The following is a 16,987-nucleotide window of genomic DNA, read 5'->3' on the forward strand; positions in this document are numbered from 1 at the left end:
GAGGACATAAGCAGGATAAAGTAGAACCAGTCAATCATTATTGCAAAATAAACCCATCACGTCCTAGTGTTCCCTGTTGCATGTCTAAGCTTCATATGTCATGTTACTTGTGTTTCCATAGTTTGTGTTTCTTATTACTGATAAGACTCATGATCTGTTATGCTTCTCTTGAGCTTCTCTTCACTTTTAAAGTGAAACAGCATGGCACAAGGAAATATTCCACAATATTAATTGCCCACCAGAAGACATTGCTAAGTAAGTCACAGGAAGCCTGAGTGTAAACACTGTTAAGTAAATTTCATTTGCATTGCCTTTCGTGACCTACAAGATATCAGATGATGTTAGGCTCTGCTTGAATCATTTGTCTCACACACCAAGGCTGGAGGGAGCTAAACCTTGCCGGATTAATGCATTGCACCCATATGCAATGATAGAGTTTTGACACGTACATGAAGGAATTTGACAACTCTTATTTCCTGCTTGTGGTGACAGCATATGGATTGCATGAAAGCCGGCTCCGCTTGGGTAAAATCTCATCCGGTCTTTTATTAACGCCATCTTAAGGATAACTCATCGGTTATTTGGAGGAGGAGAGCAGGCTTGTTGATATTTGAATAATCTAAAGTGAAGCAGAGTTCAGTCACATGGGGTAGTGGGCATAATCAGGACATTAGTGAGCTGTAAGTTAGGATCTCCAGTGCTTGGAGTCATCAATCACGAGGCTGTGAAGTGGTGACAGTGATATATGCTTCTATTATTCTGTTCCTCTTTCTTGGCCTTTAAGTCAGAAAAGTTGGGCTAAGCTCACAACTCACAACTTGGTGTTTCCTATTAACAGATCTACAGCTGTACTGTGTTATCTATGCATGATTCTGCCGCAGATAAAAGCAGTCTGGACCATTCAAAACATCTACGACAGTCTTCCAACAAATTGCAATTTTACAGGAATTTAATGGTGATTAAATTGTCTTGTTAAAAAAAAAAACACATTTTTGTTGAGTCACTATGATATGCCAACAATAATGAACTATAATGATTTCTATTCAGAACTATCAGAGTTCAATTTGACAAGAAACGTATCGGTTATGTATGTAACCCTCATTCCCTGAGTAGGGAACGGAGACGTTACATCGTGACGACGAATGGGGTTTCGCTTAAAAAGCCTCTCACCTTTGAGTATTATAAAACGAGCCAATGGCAAAGAAATGCCATGGGTCTGCAGAATTTGCATAGCGTAACTCCGCCCCACCTCGTGGGTATATAAGGAAGTACGCTGGCAACATGCAGTTATGTGTTCTCGCTGAGGAGCCGAGACTGAACTCAGGCATTCCAGCGGTACAGCGGAAGTGGCAGGGAGATGTAACGTCTCCGTTCCCTAGTCAGGGAACGAGGGTTACTTCCATAACCAAGACGTTCCCTTTTGTGGTCACTACAAGTTACGTTGTGATGACGAATGGGGTTCCCAGTCTAATCACGCCACCTCGGCTGTCTTCTAGTGCCCTGCGTAAGTGTGAGCTCCCTGTCACGAGCTCACACAGCTCACACTGTGTGAAGTCCTCTAGTCCTCTAGTCCTCTAGGGACACTTTCTCGGAAGTCTCGGCTTAGCCTGTGTGAGCTCCCTGTCATGAGACTAGCACGGATGAAGGACTCCTACTTAACACAGGAATACCAAGATACACTGGGAAGCATATCTCAGTGGAAATATGCAACACAATGCCTGCCCAAAGGGGGAACTTACAGAATACACATATGACCCGCGAGTGGACTGCATATGGAAGAACACTGGGGTATCCAGCCCGCAGGGTGGAATGTTTCAATCCCAGGGGTGGCAAGGTGGCTGTGGAACTCAGGGCTTCTCGGGGAAGCTCACCTGAGGAAAATATTGCACGTATCCAGTTCGAGGAGTGGAATGGCAAGCAAGCGAAGGCACCTGAGCAGATCCAGTTACCAGCCAGTTGGAGCGAGGACACAAGAGGATACCGGCTCCACTCGGAGATTGTAGAATCTCGCGAATGTGTTAGGTGTCGCCCAGCCTGCAGCTCTGCAGATGTCTGTTAGCGAGGCGCCATGCGTTAGAGCCCAAGAGGAAGCCACACTCCGGGTGGAGTGTGCCTTCACACCAAGGGAGCACAGTCGACCTTGCTGCTGGTATGCCAAAGCAATGGCGTTCCCCTATCCAGTGAAACAACCTTTGCTTGGAGAGAGCCTTTCCCTTCAGCTTCCCACCATGACAGACAAAGAGCTGGTCTAAGGTCCTGAAACACTGCGTTCTGTCTACGTAAGCACGGAGGGCGCGTACTGGACAGAGCAGTGCCAAGGCTGGGTCTGCCTCCTCCAAGGGCAGCGCTTGCAGGTTCACCACCTGATCTCGAAAGGGAGTGGTGGGAACCTTGGGCACGTATCCAGACAGGGGTCTCAGGATGGCCAGTCTGAATTCCAGGCACGCTTTGTCAACCGAAAATGCCTGCAGGTCCCCTACCCTCTTGATGGAGGCCAATGCAAACAGGAGCGCTGTCTTCATTGACAGGAACTTAAGCTCCACTTATTGCAAAGGCTCGAAGGGAGCACTCTGCAGGGCAGACAGAACCTCTGCGATGTCCCAAGAGAGTACGAGAGGAGGGTGAGGAGGATTCAGTCTCCTCCCTCCCCACAGACTTACCTTGAACTGCGTTGTGATGTGCGGCAATAGCGGCAACATACACTCTGAGGGTGGAGGGAGACAGCCTTCACTCCAACACTTCTTGCAGGAAGGAAAGGACAACACTTATCTGGCATTTTCTGGGGTCTTCTCGGTGAGAAAAGCACCAGGTGACGAAGAGGTTCCACTTCAATGCATAGGCATGTGTCGTGGACAATGCAAGTGGAAGTGATGGTAGCCACCACCGGAGGGCCAGAGGGTGACCCATCTCTAAGAAAGGAGGTCCTTCCTCAGAGGGATTATCCAGGGAGGTAGTACTAGTTCGGAGAACCAGGTCCAGCTAGGCCAATGAGGCGAAACCAATATGACCTGTCCCTTGTCCTCCCTGATCTTGCACAGGGTCTGTGCAAGAAGGCTCACTGGGGGAAACGCATATTTGCAGAGGCCCCTTGGCCAGCTGTGCGCCAGTGCATCCATGCCAAGCATGGCCTCGGTCAGGGAGCAAAACCGAGATCAAGATCTACTTGTGCGTCGCCAAACTGTTCCCAAATCAGCTGAATCATCTAGGGATGGAGTCTCCATTCTCCAGGAAGAGGCTGATACCGTGAGAGCTCGTCGGCTGCACGATTCAGGTCTCCTGGGATATAAATGGCTCAAAGTGACCCCAGATGCTTCTGACTCCATAGGAGGAGGTGGCAGGAGAGTTGTGACACACGGCAGGAGCGTAGACCACCTTGTCGGTTGATGTACGCTACTGTCGCAGTATTGTCTGAGCAGACTAGTACGTGTTGGTTCTTGAGCAACGCATGGAAGCGGTGCAGAGCCAAGCCTACTGCCAGCAACTCGAGGCAACTGACATGCCAAAGGTGCTGGGGTCCTGTCCAGGAGCTCGCGGCAGCATGTCCATTGCACATGGCACCACAGCCCGTGGTGGACGCATCTGTTGAGACAGCAACATGCCTGGAAACTCGTTCTAAGGGCACACCGGCCTATAGAAAGCTGAGGTTCGTCCACGGGGTGAAGGTCTGACGCCAGGTCTGAGTAACTAGTTGCCATGCCCACCTCGGGACTCGATCACGATGCCAGAGCTGAAGCGGTCTCATATGAAGCAACCCGAGCTGCGTAGCTGCGTAGCTGCGGCTGCGGATGCCATATGCCCCAGGAGCCTCTGAAATAACTTCAGTAGAACCACACTCTTGCCCTCGAACTGTCTCTGTCAGCAGTGACTGCGCTCGTTTGCTCGTAATCTGTGTGCACATGACGACCGAGTGGATTTCCATACCGAGAAAATAGATCCTCTGCATGGGGGAGAGTTTGCTCTTTTCCCAGTTGACCTGAAGGCCCAGACGGGCTAGGTGCCGGATCACTAGATCCCTGTGTTCGCAAACCTGGTCTCGAGAGTGAGCCCGGAAGCAGGGAGGAGACAGTGCGAACTGAATCGCATAGCCGAGCCTGATGGCTGTCGCGACCCAGCGGGACAGGTTGGGAAGCTCTAGCCAAGCTCCCAAGAACTGAACCAGTGGGGTCATGTGAACCACAGACGTACCCTCGATGAGGCAGCGAGGCGGAATGACTGGCCCGGACGTGGGAGGCGTAGCGTCCCGGTGTGGGGGCACGGTCATTTGCCGCATCCTGACAGAGGAAGCCAGGGAAGGACCAGCATTCCACGGGGGCCTGCTCTGCCAGGGATGGCTCAGAGATGGGTGTGTCAGTTCATTCTTTAACCAGATTGGGGTGCTGCCCGCCCTGGGGCGAGCAGCGGGGAAAGGAGAACAAAATATTCTCCCCCGGCCCTCCACCGGGGGAAGGAGTGGCCCTGCTACCATCTCCTGTGAAGAACTGATCGCCATCTCTGTGCAGCCCATCTCAGGGGAGCCGCTTAGCCTGGCGTTTAGCGGGGTGCAGGGCCAGAACTGGCTGAGGGGCCTTCCTGCGACCACCACCATGGCGTGGCCTGGGTGAAGGCTGCTGCTGGGGCCGAGCGGGAGGGGATTTTTTTCTTGAAGCCTTCCAGGACCTCGTGACCTCCTCATGCACTTCCGGGAAGAATGGCACTCTCCATCCGAGAGTCAGTGTGTGCAGCACCCAAAAACCAATCGTCCAGCCACGAGAGCTCAGGACAGGGTGGAGGGTTCCACTCAAGACTCCTGCCTACATTGTTGTTTCCTCGTCTGGAGCACTGCTGAATGAAACACGGGGGACACCCACGGGTTGTGGGACGCAAGAGAAGGGTGTGGGCCAAGGAAGTATCATTGGCACTTTGTTCCACACCATCACCTTCAGGTCACCCTGTCCTCCAGCCAAAGTACCACCTCTCGAAGAGGGGGTAGATCGGGGTGTGGATGAGGGGACTCTCGCTCTAGTGAGTGTCGCAATGGTCATGTTTCCGCAATGAGAACATGAGTCATCCACAAAGGCTGCCTTAGCGTGATCTAAGCCCAAACACGCAAGGCAACAATTGTGCCCATCAAACTGAGAAACAGTCCGACCACAACCAAATGTGCACGGGCGAGGCATCTTTAAAAAGACGTGCCACGTGCAAGCTCTTTTGTGAGAAGGGAAAACGTCTCGGTTATGTATTTAACCCTAGTTCCCTGAAGAGGGAACAAGACGCTGCGTCAAAGCGCTGCGGGAACGCCTCTGCGGTATTGCGTCATGAAGCATGTATGAAACCAGTCCAATGGCATGACGGAACATCAAGTGACATCATCGACCAGGAAACTATAAAGCACACCTGAACCAAACAGCGTCAGCTTCTGATAGGCTGAAGCAAGTCGATCACGGGCATGCCGGGAGTATGACAGGGCGACGCAGCGTCTCGTTCTCTCTTCAAGGAACTAGGGTTACATACGTAACCGAGACGTTCCCTTTCAAGGGAACTCGAGCTGCGTCAAAGTGCTGCGGGAATGCTAATACCCACGTCGCCATAAGAGCAAATGCCCGTCCATGTGAAGTCAGAGTGCACATTCGGACGAAGCACCTGCACTGCTGGAGTGGAGCTGAGGTCAGGATCATAGAATCTGACGAATGTGTGCGGTAAGGACCAGCCTGCTGCATCACAAACATCATGTAGTGAAACTCCTGACAATAAAGCTATAAAAGCAGCCAAACTCCTAGTCGAGTGAGCTCGTACAGCCAAAGGTGAAGGCTGACCAGCCGACTCATAAGCAAGTGAGATAGCCTCAACCACCCACTTGCTCAACCTCTGCTTAGATGCAGGACACCCTTTCCTGGGTGATCCAAAGCAAACAAACAACTGTTCAGACTTCCTCCACAGCTCTGTGGACATAAGCATCTAATGCCCTAACTGGGCAGAGCAGATAAGTTTCTCTTGGTCTGACGTCAGAAAAGGAGGAGGACAGAAAGCTTGCAGTATTATTGGCCTAAGAATATTGGTTGGGACCTTAGGAACATAGCCCCGGTCTAGGATGGAGAAAAACCTTTACCATGCCGGGCAAGGATTCCAGGCATGAGGGAGAAACCGAGAGTGCTTGAATGTCTCCAATTCTTTTGAGAGACGAAATAGCAAGAAAGAAAGATAGTCTTGAGAGTAATACATTTCTCAGAAACCTCTTCAATGGGCTCAAACTGAGCTAGGGAGAGGCCTTCTAAAATACGGCCAAGTCCCATGTCGGCACCCTCGTGCGAACTGCTGGCCTCAGCCTCAAAGTGCCACGAAGAAAGCGTGTTATTAAGTGGGTGTCTCCCCGAAGAGACTCCACTCAAAGGGACGTAGTAAGCCGCTAGTGCCACCACGTAAACCTTCAGTGTGGAGGGGGATAACCCTGCAGAGAAGCGCTCCTGCAGGAACTCCTGCACTGCACCCACTGGGCAGTTAACCAGGTCAAACTGGTGCTCTCCGCACCAAGAAGTGAAAAATCTCCACTTCAAGGCATTTAACTTCCTTGTGGACGGAGTTCTGGAGTGGAGGATGGTCTCAACAACCTCAGTTGAGAGACCAGAACTTATGAGCTGGGCCCCCTCAGAGGCCAAGCCGACAGTTTCCACAGTTCTGGGTGGGGGTGAAGGATCAACCCACTCGCCTGAGAGAGTAGGTCCCTCCTGATCGGAATCTCCAGAGGACAGCCGTCGAGGAGAGACACTAGGTCCGCAAAGCATACTCTGGCCGGCCAGAACGGGGCTACCAGCAATAGACTGACCCCGTCCCGGCGAACCCTTTCCAGAACTCCTGGGAGCAGAGCAATCGGGGGAAATGCGTACAGACATGACCTCGGCCACGCCTGTACCATAGCGTCCAACCCCAGAGGGGCTGGATGGCCTAGAGAGAACCACAGTGGACACTGGGATGTCTCTTTGGAAGCAAACATGTCTACCTCGGCACACCCGAAATTCTTCCACAGGAGCTCCACCACTCCGATTGAGCTAGAATCAACCAATCGTCGATATAGTTCAAAATGTGGATGCCAGAGCTGCATCCATACATTTCATGAATGTGCGGGGAGACCGGACTAGGCTGAACGGAAGAACACAATACAGGTACGCTTCGCCCCTGAAAGCGAACCTCAGGAACTTCCTGTGTTGTGGAAAGATGGAAACATGGAAGTAAGCGTCCTTTAGATCTATCGTGACAAACCAGTCCTCGGATCTGATTTGTGACACGATCTGCTTGAGAGGTGCAGATCTAAAATTGAAAGGGAACTCCGCAGAGTGTTGAAGCGTCCAGGGAGAACACACGACTGGCAGATCACTGCACAGATCAGCAGGCAATGTGAACTCGCTGGACATCGCTGTCACACCAACACCTGGAGAGTAGCTCGTCTTGAAGACTGAAGAGAGAAGATCTCAGAACTTGTAGAGTAAAAAATGTTCTTGGCTCCGAAGCGAAAACATAACTGCATGTTGCCAGTGTACTTCCTTTCTAAGAGAAACCCCATTCGTCGTCACAACGTAACTCGTAGTAATCAGGGTCGTCTTGGTGTATCCACACCACTTGGTGTCAGTCTAGTCCCAGACAACTACCATATTAGCCATCATGAGTGCAGCTCTAAAACTGAAGTGTGTAATTTTTTGAATGTTAAAAATGCTTTCTTCTATCCCAACTTAATATGCAGATAACTCTAAAATTAACTTAAAGTATAACTGCAATCCAGTTTTAGGTTGATTTCCCAAAAAGTGTAACACATTGTGTGGTCACATACAAATGTGGTAATTTACCTTTAAATGTCAAAATTCTGTGTGCGAAATATTTCATCTCAATAAGAATCCACACTGGAATTTTGGGGTTTTGCAGTGCACATTTTGTTTGGAAAGAAGAAAACAACTATGTTTTCATCAGTTATTTTATCTATGGGTCGCCACATTTCTTACAGATTTCTGCTCATTCGAAATCGAATAAAGACAGCACTGTAAGATTACATTTGTTTGAATGCAATGCATTAGTGAGAGAGCGATTGCGTGTGTGAATAAGTGTTGCTTGATTAAAATGTGCTTTCACCCGATCCAGCCCGATCTCATGAAAGAGCGTATCTATAGAACAAATTTTATTTCTCGTACCATTTATCTGGCAAAAGTTTTGCGTGCATATGATACGCACTCTATGGCGTGTAATATACATGCACTACACACCCCTAATCCTACCCAAGGGGTTTAGTGTGTATCATTTGCATGCTAAAACAATTTTTGCCGTACAAATGGCACGAGAAATAAAATTAATGCTATAGATACACATTTTCATGAGATCATGTTGCCCGATCATATTCAGTAAACTTGAGAACAATAACCTCCCACAGCCACCCATGTCCATCGGCGTCATCATAAACTTGACATTTCTTTCTGATTTGAGTGATCCATCTGTATCATGCTAGCTAAATGTGTTTAACGTGTGAATCCTTACTAAAAATGCAGTTCTATAATGGGCCATTGGCATGAATTGTACTTGTGATGGAGCGGTAGTGGAAAACTCAAGGAGTGAGTGAAAACCACAACGCTCCGACTTTAAAAAAATCTGATCCGCACTTCAACATCCTGTCAAATCACACCACTCCACTCCTCGCTCCATTCCCACTCCGCTCACATTCTCTGGTGTGAATGGCTTGTCCTATTTATTGTACGTTTGTCCCGTAGTTCTCTAAGATATATATTATGGCGAGCAAACAACAACTTAAATTGTGTGTTCCTCCCTGCCCACGCTACATCACACACAGCAGCGGTTTCCAGCAAATCAATGTTTCAGTGTCCGTCTGGAGATGTTGTGGCACTGGGAGACTTGCCCCCTCTGAGGACGTTCTTAGAGAAGTATGCTTGGTTGTTCCCTGCCAGGTACTGTATATGTTTCAGGGCACCAGACAGACTGCTCAAAATACACCAGAGACCAGTCTCAAGAGGCTGGTATCCTTATTAGACTATCTGGCAGCGTGGAAGCTTATGTCAAATTTGTGTCAATGGGTCCTGCAAACCATATGGAGAGGTTGTAGAATTCAATTCGGTTCTCATCCACCTTGTTTCTGCGGGATTCTACCCACAGTGGTTGGTCCGGAGCAGGCTCAGGTGATGGAACAAGAAGTAAAGTCTTCTAGAAGCCATAGAACGTGTTCCTCCTCCTGAGAGAGACTCCGAGTTTAATAGCTGGTATTTTATTCTTCCAAAGTAGGATGGGGGTTGCATCCAATATTAGATATAGGGCAGTTATATTGTTCTCTGAGGAGGTACTGAGGACGTTAACTCTGAAGTTAATCGTGACTCAAATCAGATCCAAGGACTGGTTTGTCACAAAATATCTCAACCTCAGGTTCGCTTTCGGGGACAAAGCTTACCAGTATCGGGTTCTTTCTTTCGGCCTAGCTTGTCACCCCGGACCCTCACAAAGTAGGTGGATGGAGTTCTGTTTCCATTGCAACTCCAGGACATTTGCGTGCTCAATTACATTGACGATTGGTTGATTCTAGCTTGATATCAAGACGTCGTCCTCGCTCTTATGAGGTGCTTGGGGTTAAGACTGAACTCCAAGAAGAGTGTGCTTTCTCCACTACAAAGGATGACGTTTCTAGGGGTAGTATAGGACTCAACTACCATGCAGGCACATCTAGGATCAAACTGGGCCAAGCCGTCAGTGAAACAGTGCCAAAGACTGTTGGGACTCATGGCAGCTGCGTCCAATGTGATCCCTTTTGGCCTTCTGTACATGAGACCATTACTGTGGTGGCTTAAAACCAAGGGGTTTACCCCGAGGGGCATCCCATTTTGCATGATCAGGGTTACGCACAAGTTTCTTTGTACCCTGGTAATGTGGAAGAAGCCTTGGTTCTTGTCCCAGGGTCCTGTTTTGGGGGTCATTGCAAAACGCTTAAAACAGACATTTCCCTCAAGAGCTGAGGAGCAATCCTATATGGTCGCTCGACTCAAGGTCTGTGGAGGGGTCATCATCTTCATGGCACATAAACTGCCTGGAGATGATGACTCTGACTCTGAAATATTTCCTGCCAGAATGTGCTTGTGAGATCAGATAACATTTTGGTGGTCTCTTACATAAATGTACAGATTGGCACACCAGATCCTTTTGGAGGCTCAGGGCAAGCTGCTCTGCTCCTGGTTCTAGAGAGAGTTTGCCAGGTTGGCATCAGTCTAGACTTAGTAGCCCTATTCAGGCCAGGCTGTGTATGGCTCTCTCCTTCTTCTGTCACAGGCCGGGTGCACGATCTTCCATCCCTGCCCTGAGGGGGATCAAGTCCTCAACTCTGTCTGGTCTCTCAACTGAGGTTGTTGAAACAATCCTTAATTCTAGAGCTCCCTCCATGAGGAAACTGTGTGCCTTGAAGTGGAGAGTTTTCACTTCATGGTGCGGGAATCGCCAGTTGGACCCAGTTAACTGCCGGTTGGTTCAACACAAGTGTTCTTCCACGATAGATTTTCTGCAGGGCTGTCCCCCTCCACCTTGAATGTCTAGGTGACAGCCACAGCTGCATACCACACACCTTTGGGTGGTGAGTCATTGGGGAGAAAGCTGTTGGTGTCTTGTTTCTTACGTGGTGCTTTGAGGTTGAGGCCTGCAAGCCATGCAAGGGTTTCAGCTTGGGATTTGGCTAACGTGTTGGAAGGCCTGGCTATGGCGCCCTATGAACCTACTGAGTTTTTTGCAGGAAAGTTTTTGTGACTCTTTCCAGTTGGCTATTAAGTCTCTTAAGAGAGTAGAAGATCTTCAGGCTCTTTTGGTTTCCCCTTCATGTTTAGAGTTTTCTCCTGGTATAGTGAGGGCTTTTCTTCAACCTAGACCAGGTTACGTGCATAAAGTTCCCACGAATGTGGCACAACCTATAATATTGCAGGTCTTTTGCCCTCCCTAATTTTGCAGTGTCCACTCAGAGAACCAATTAGGTTTGTTGTCAATTAGGAATCAGGAAGTTTCAAAAGCCTTATTGTCAGGTGTTTCCTTGCAAGAAGTATGTGATGTGGCTGGATGGTCTTCTCCACACATTTGTAAGGTTTTATAATCTGGACTTGGACTCCACATCGGGGTCTCAGGTGATTATGTCCTAGATTTGTGCTCGCCGTGATTCACACTAGGACAGGCCCTACTCAATATGGTGTAGTGGGTATATTTTTCTCATAGTGTCAACATTTGAAGCAGCGTTGAGTTCTCTTGAAAGGGAACGTCTCTGTTACGACTGTAACCCTAGTTCCCTGAAAATACTGCGTCTCCCTGACATACTTCCTACATGCCTGTGATCAATTTGCTTCGGCCAATCAAAAGCTGACATTGTTTGGTCAAGGTGTGCTTCACAGCTTCCTGGTCATGACGTCACATGCTATGGTATGACGTCCCGCCATGCCATTGGACTGATTTCACACGTGCTTCAAGACGCAATCACGGATGGCTTCAACAAAAGCTATAACATTGATTAACAAGTTTTTACTTCCAGAACCCAACTGTTGCACTCTATGGCAGATGGCAGAAATATCCAAGACCTGTTTAAAGGTTGAAGATTTTATGCGAGTGGCACAGAAATGACACACTTCAGCTTTAATCAGGTCAAATGCATGCAAGCGTAGCAACATTAAATCATTGTTCTTAAGCTCCATGCATCTCTTTCTAGTGGGATGGAGGTAATACGATTCATAACAACAGCAGTGGGGTAAGTGAGAGCTGCCATGAATCGCAGCACTGACAGGATGTAAAGTGATGTCTTTGTGAATGTGGGGCCAAGACTTCCCTGAAAGTGAGGCAAATCAAATCTGGGAAATAGCTTCCAGGAGCTGTTTAAATGTGACAGTGGAGGCACTTTCCTCTTCTCACCAGCACCCTGGAGCACTGGCTTTTTTTCTTCTTCTTTTATTTCCCCTGCTGGTGCTCCAGGACTCACACAATGATTAATTTATTTTCTCAAAAGCACAATCTTCCGACGTCTACTTGAAGATTCCTCTGCTTATGTTAGTCCATCCTTAAGGCCAACTATTCCAAACACTCTCTTCTGACTTTGTGACATGTAATATTTAGATTTTCATGCAAATTAGCGATGCAAATAATTGCGCTCAGAAGCTTTTTTGATATTTCAACACCATTGCTGTGACGTAAAGATGAGCGATTAGTGACAAGATTGCTTATTCGTCATTATGTAATATTGTGTTGGGGCCATCAGTCATCTTTCTATAATCTGTTACCTTGAGGGAGAAATGGCATGTGGCAGACCAAATGAAAAGCAATGACCTTCTTAAGTAATTACTGTAGTTCTCACATAAAGCTTTGATCAAAGGACATGACAAATTACAGTCACTTTTTTCCCATTAACATCTCCTATGCTCAGTGAAATAACTCATTTTATATATCATTTAGCTGTGGAATCATTGCAAAGGATTTATTAAAATGTATTATTCATGATTTATTTACACATAAGCACATTAGTGAAATAAAAAAAAATAATTATAAACTTATTATAAAACTTATAATTATATTAACAAGTAATTCAAATAATATACACTTTGGAATACTACCATAATATATAACAAGTGGGGGTGTAATGGTACATGTATTTGTCACGAACCGTCATGGTACAAATGTCACGGCTCAGTGCATACAGTCAAAAACAGCCAGTCACAGGCAATCCACACTCCAATCCAGAGGGGGGCACACGCAGTAATGCAACGCTGTTTGCTAACCAACACAACAGGAAAATTAGCAAAAGAAGAAGAGACAATCTAAGCACCAACCAAGGCAACCAAGAGCTAGTTGTCTATACACTGAATGTCAATTAATTTTTGTGACGTGACCCACTAACTTAACTTACACAAATAAAAATACTTTTTTTCGAACGATGTCTTACTCTTATCTGTATGACCATAATTTATGATGGGCCCCACAGATTGAAAACCCTGAAAAAAGTATTTTAAGTTGTTTCCACTATTAAGAAGAGACAAAATGATTTGGCATTGTGCCGATTTGTGTCGTATAAGTCTCACTTCTACAGTTCAGTGATGCATGTCCTGGAAATGGGAATCCTCGGGTGCCGCTTTACTCGCCGTCTCCTCGTGAAAAGGTGAGTCGGCACAGATGTAGATGGCCCTTTTCTCCTTCTCACTCATCTTTCTGTGATCTCTTGAAAAAGCATATTGAACTTTGTGCATCCGCCATTGTCACCTCATGTTAATGAACTCTCATGCACAAAGAAAACCAATTTCTGCACAAGTTTTATTTTTTATTTTTTTGTATTTTTATAACACAAGAGATGCTTTTCAGTTTTGTTGCTGATTGTGAGCAAATACCAAATACTCTTTTTCAAGAACTCTGTTTACTGCTTAGTGCTTAATACACTAAAGGAGGCTGTACTGCACCAATACCTCAGGGGGGACTAAATGCCGCTATTTGGAACAAACTGTAATTTGCACTACTGTCTGTTCAAAGTAAACGAAAAGAAACCTAGCATTGTGGATTTGTTGCTATTTCCTGTTGTACCGAACTTATATCGAACCGTGACCCCAAAACAGAGTATGTACCAAACCCTGACTTCTGTGTACCGTTACACCCCTAATAACTAAGTATTGTTTGTTCATGTTAACTATTATAGTTAACTGATGTTAACAAATGAAACCAACCTTACTGTAAAGTGTTGCCATTTTTCCCCCTCATTGCATATCCGTTTGAAGAACATCAAATTATGAGCTTTTGGGACAGTCTGGGGTCTTGTTCAAAGGTAAAGCTTTTGCATGTTAAGGTAATTTGTCATTCACCTCATGTTTCTGGAGGAGATGCAGTAAAACCCACTGAAAGAGCGATGCTGCACAATAAGACCTTAGATAGTAATAAAAACTAATATTGATCTGAGGTCCATCCTTCATAAAGACATATCTAGAAACCTTTACAAGACACATGAGGTATGTGACCTTCAAATTATTGAAAATGTTATCCTTGTTTTGTTGCCATTACTTGAAAACAAATTGCAGCAATGCACTCTTATAAACATGGATGTTTTTGGATGTCAAGAGATAATGGCACGACACTTCAAGTACCGAATGTTTCTCCTTAATTCTCTGTTATGAAAATTTTACTGCAAGTGTTTGGAGAGCTGCGTCTCATAATGAAAAAGCATAGTCGAGCTTCTCCGATTCAATTTACTGTCAACGCTAACAGGTTCAGTCTCACAGTTGTGCCGTTTGAAACTTCCATTCAGCTGTGGGTGAAAATGAGGCGCACGGAACATTAAGCTACTCCTCACTCAGCCGAATCCTGTTCCCAGAACATGCTGAGGAGTCGCACAACTGCCTAATCATCTCCTCCCAAACTGTGGCCTTGCCGGATGGCTTTGCAGCTGCGAGAGTCATTACATCCTGTCCTTATCACAAGTACAGCACTTTACATTTGATTGCGCTTTACATGAAAACGCATTACATCCATCTTTCTAACGCTATGGATTCTTTTCTGTTTGATGCCTTTTACAGGTCCTGTGATTTGAAGATGAGTGTTATGACTTGGTGTAATATGACAAAGTTGCTGCACCAGCATTTTTTAAAACTGTGGAGGGGGAAGTCAGCCACCATCCCTGCCTCAGTGAGGTTTGTTTAAAGGGGAAAATGTGTGCAAGGAGACATGGGCATTGCTCACAAGCAATTACGGTGCTTTCTGCGGGCGTCCTCCACTAGCTACCTCAATATCTTTTCTTTCCCCAGATGGTGCTCAGGGCATGTGAACAGATTACAGTGCGGGGAGAGGATTTTTTGTCGGGGAGCACAGATAAGCTATTATATCGGCCATGCTCTCAAATCAAGCTTCTCAGAGTGTGGCCTGTTATATTATATTAGATGAGCTTAATCAAAGCAGATCATTAAACAGCGTAGAAAACAACAACTCGCTCCCCTGACCAGTCCTGCATCCGTAACACAATTTTTCCCTGGCTGCAATAATAGTCTGTAGTGCACTGTTTATCAACGCTATGTAATTTCAGGCCTAATGGTACACTCACAGATTTGACTTATATAATATATATTATTATTTGTTTGTGTGGTCATATGCAGCTCTGAGTATTAAATAGTCTGGAGGAAATACTAAGCAGTTGCGCCACTATAGAGTGGTGCAGGGATGACATATTTTTGTAGGCCAAAACCCAGAAACAAGTTGCCATTTTAGCACTTATCAGTTCCACTTCCATTGAAGTCAATGTTTTTTTTTTTATGTTTTTTTAGTTAAATGCTTAAAATAAGGTCAAAACATTTTCACATTTTATTCTCTAATATAAAACACATCTGCAAAAGGTGATTGCTAACAAGTTGCTAAATGGGACTACAGAGGTTGTCGAGGACATCGCGTGAAGACACATGAACAGGTAAACTCATCTACACACTGCCCACTTTCACAGCCTGGTTGTGTTTACAATTATGCTCTTGCAAACTATTATAACTCAAACTTTCAGGGAAAATGTTTTTAAACAAAGACTAAAAGAGTGGTAACACTTTACTTGAAGGGGTGTTCATAAGACATGACACCTTCATAATCATGACATGACACATGTCATGAATATGAAGGAGGTTTTATGCATGTTAATGACAACTGTCATTAAGTGTCATTCGCTCAATTATGACATCTTTTAATGCAAATATGACATTGTTTGAGATGTCTTTGTTATGACAACTTGACATAAACCAATGATAACCTGTCAGTGTCTTTGTCATGACAACTTGACATTACCAAGACAACATAACCTGTCATAAATATGTCATAAACATAGCAGATTAATCATTAAACTTAAGAAACTACTTAGCTTTATGGGTTAACATTACATTATATTACTGACCACTTTTTTTTCCAGTGGTACAAATTTAATTTGTCATTAAAATGTCATTAAGTGTTAATACTCTGTCAAATAATTTTATAACAGTGTCAAATTATTTTATAACTAATACTGGAATACTGGAAAAAAAGTGGTCAGAAATATATTCATGACACAGTTATAATGGCCTCATGACAGCCAATGTCAAAACCAACCACATGACAATTTGATGTAATGTTAACCCATAAAGCTAAGTAGTTTCTTAAGTTTGATAATTAATCTGCTATGTCATGTTTATGACACATTTATGACAGGTTATGACGTATTGGTTTATGTCAAGTTGTCATAACAAAGACATCTCAAACAATATGTGCATAAAAAATGTCAGAATTGAGCAAATGACACTTAATGACAGTTGTCATAAACATGCATAATGATTATGAAGGTGTCATGTCAGTCTTATGCACACCCCTTCAAGTAAAGTGCTACCAAAAGAGTTGCTGGAAGCTTAGTGATGGTGATGTTGAAGTCATGTGACCGTGGTGTAGTTCGATTATAGCCTATTATGTTTAGCTTTTGACTTCTGCTGATTGTATTTACGCCATGAAAACATCGCAAAACCTCTTGTCTTAAAGGGATAGTTCACCCAAAATTTAAAATTCTTTCAGAATTTATCGCCGTTCAAAACCCGAATTTCTTTATCTTCGAAACACAAATGAAGATATTTTAATGAAACGTTTCTGTCCCTCCAAACATTACATGATTAAAAAAGTTCAAAAGACATCTTAAAAGTATGAATCAAGCAGTTTAATTTGAGTCTTCTAAATGATGAACAGATTTAATTAAGGCTCAAACATGCTTACCTGACGCGCTAAATGAGAATGAATACATACATTTTGATTGTTATTTTGTCAGCACATTTTCTATGCAAATGAGGCTTGTTTTAGAATGCACCGATTTCACAAAACTGTGCTATTTGCCTTTTGCAATAGAGATGTATTAACAGGTTTTACTATTGCATGCATGAGTCATTGAACAGAAAAGTAATCAATTATTTATAAGTCGAGCTAACTTCCCCTAAATCCTTGTTAAACCCTTAAATCAATAAAAGTAGATCATCAATATTTAATTTGAGTC

This window comes from Scardinius erythrophthalmus (assembly GCF_964197995.2).
Source record: "Scardinius erythrophthalmus genome assembly, chromosome: 13".
In the NCBI taxonomy this organism is placed as follows: domain Eukaryota; kingdom Metazoa; phylum Chordata; class Actinopteri; order Cypriniformes; family Leuciscidae; genus Scardinius; species Scardinius erythrophthalmus.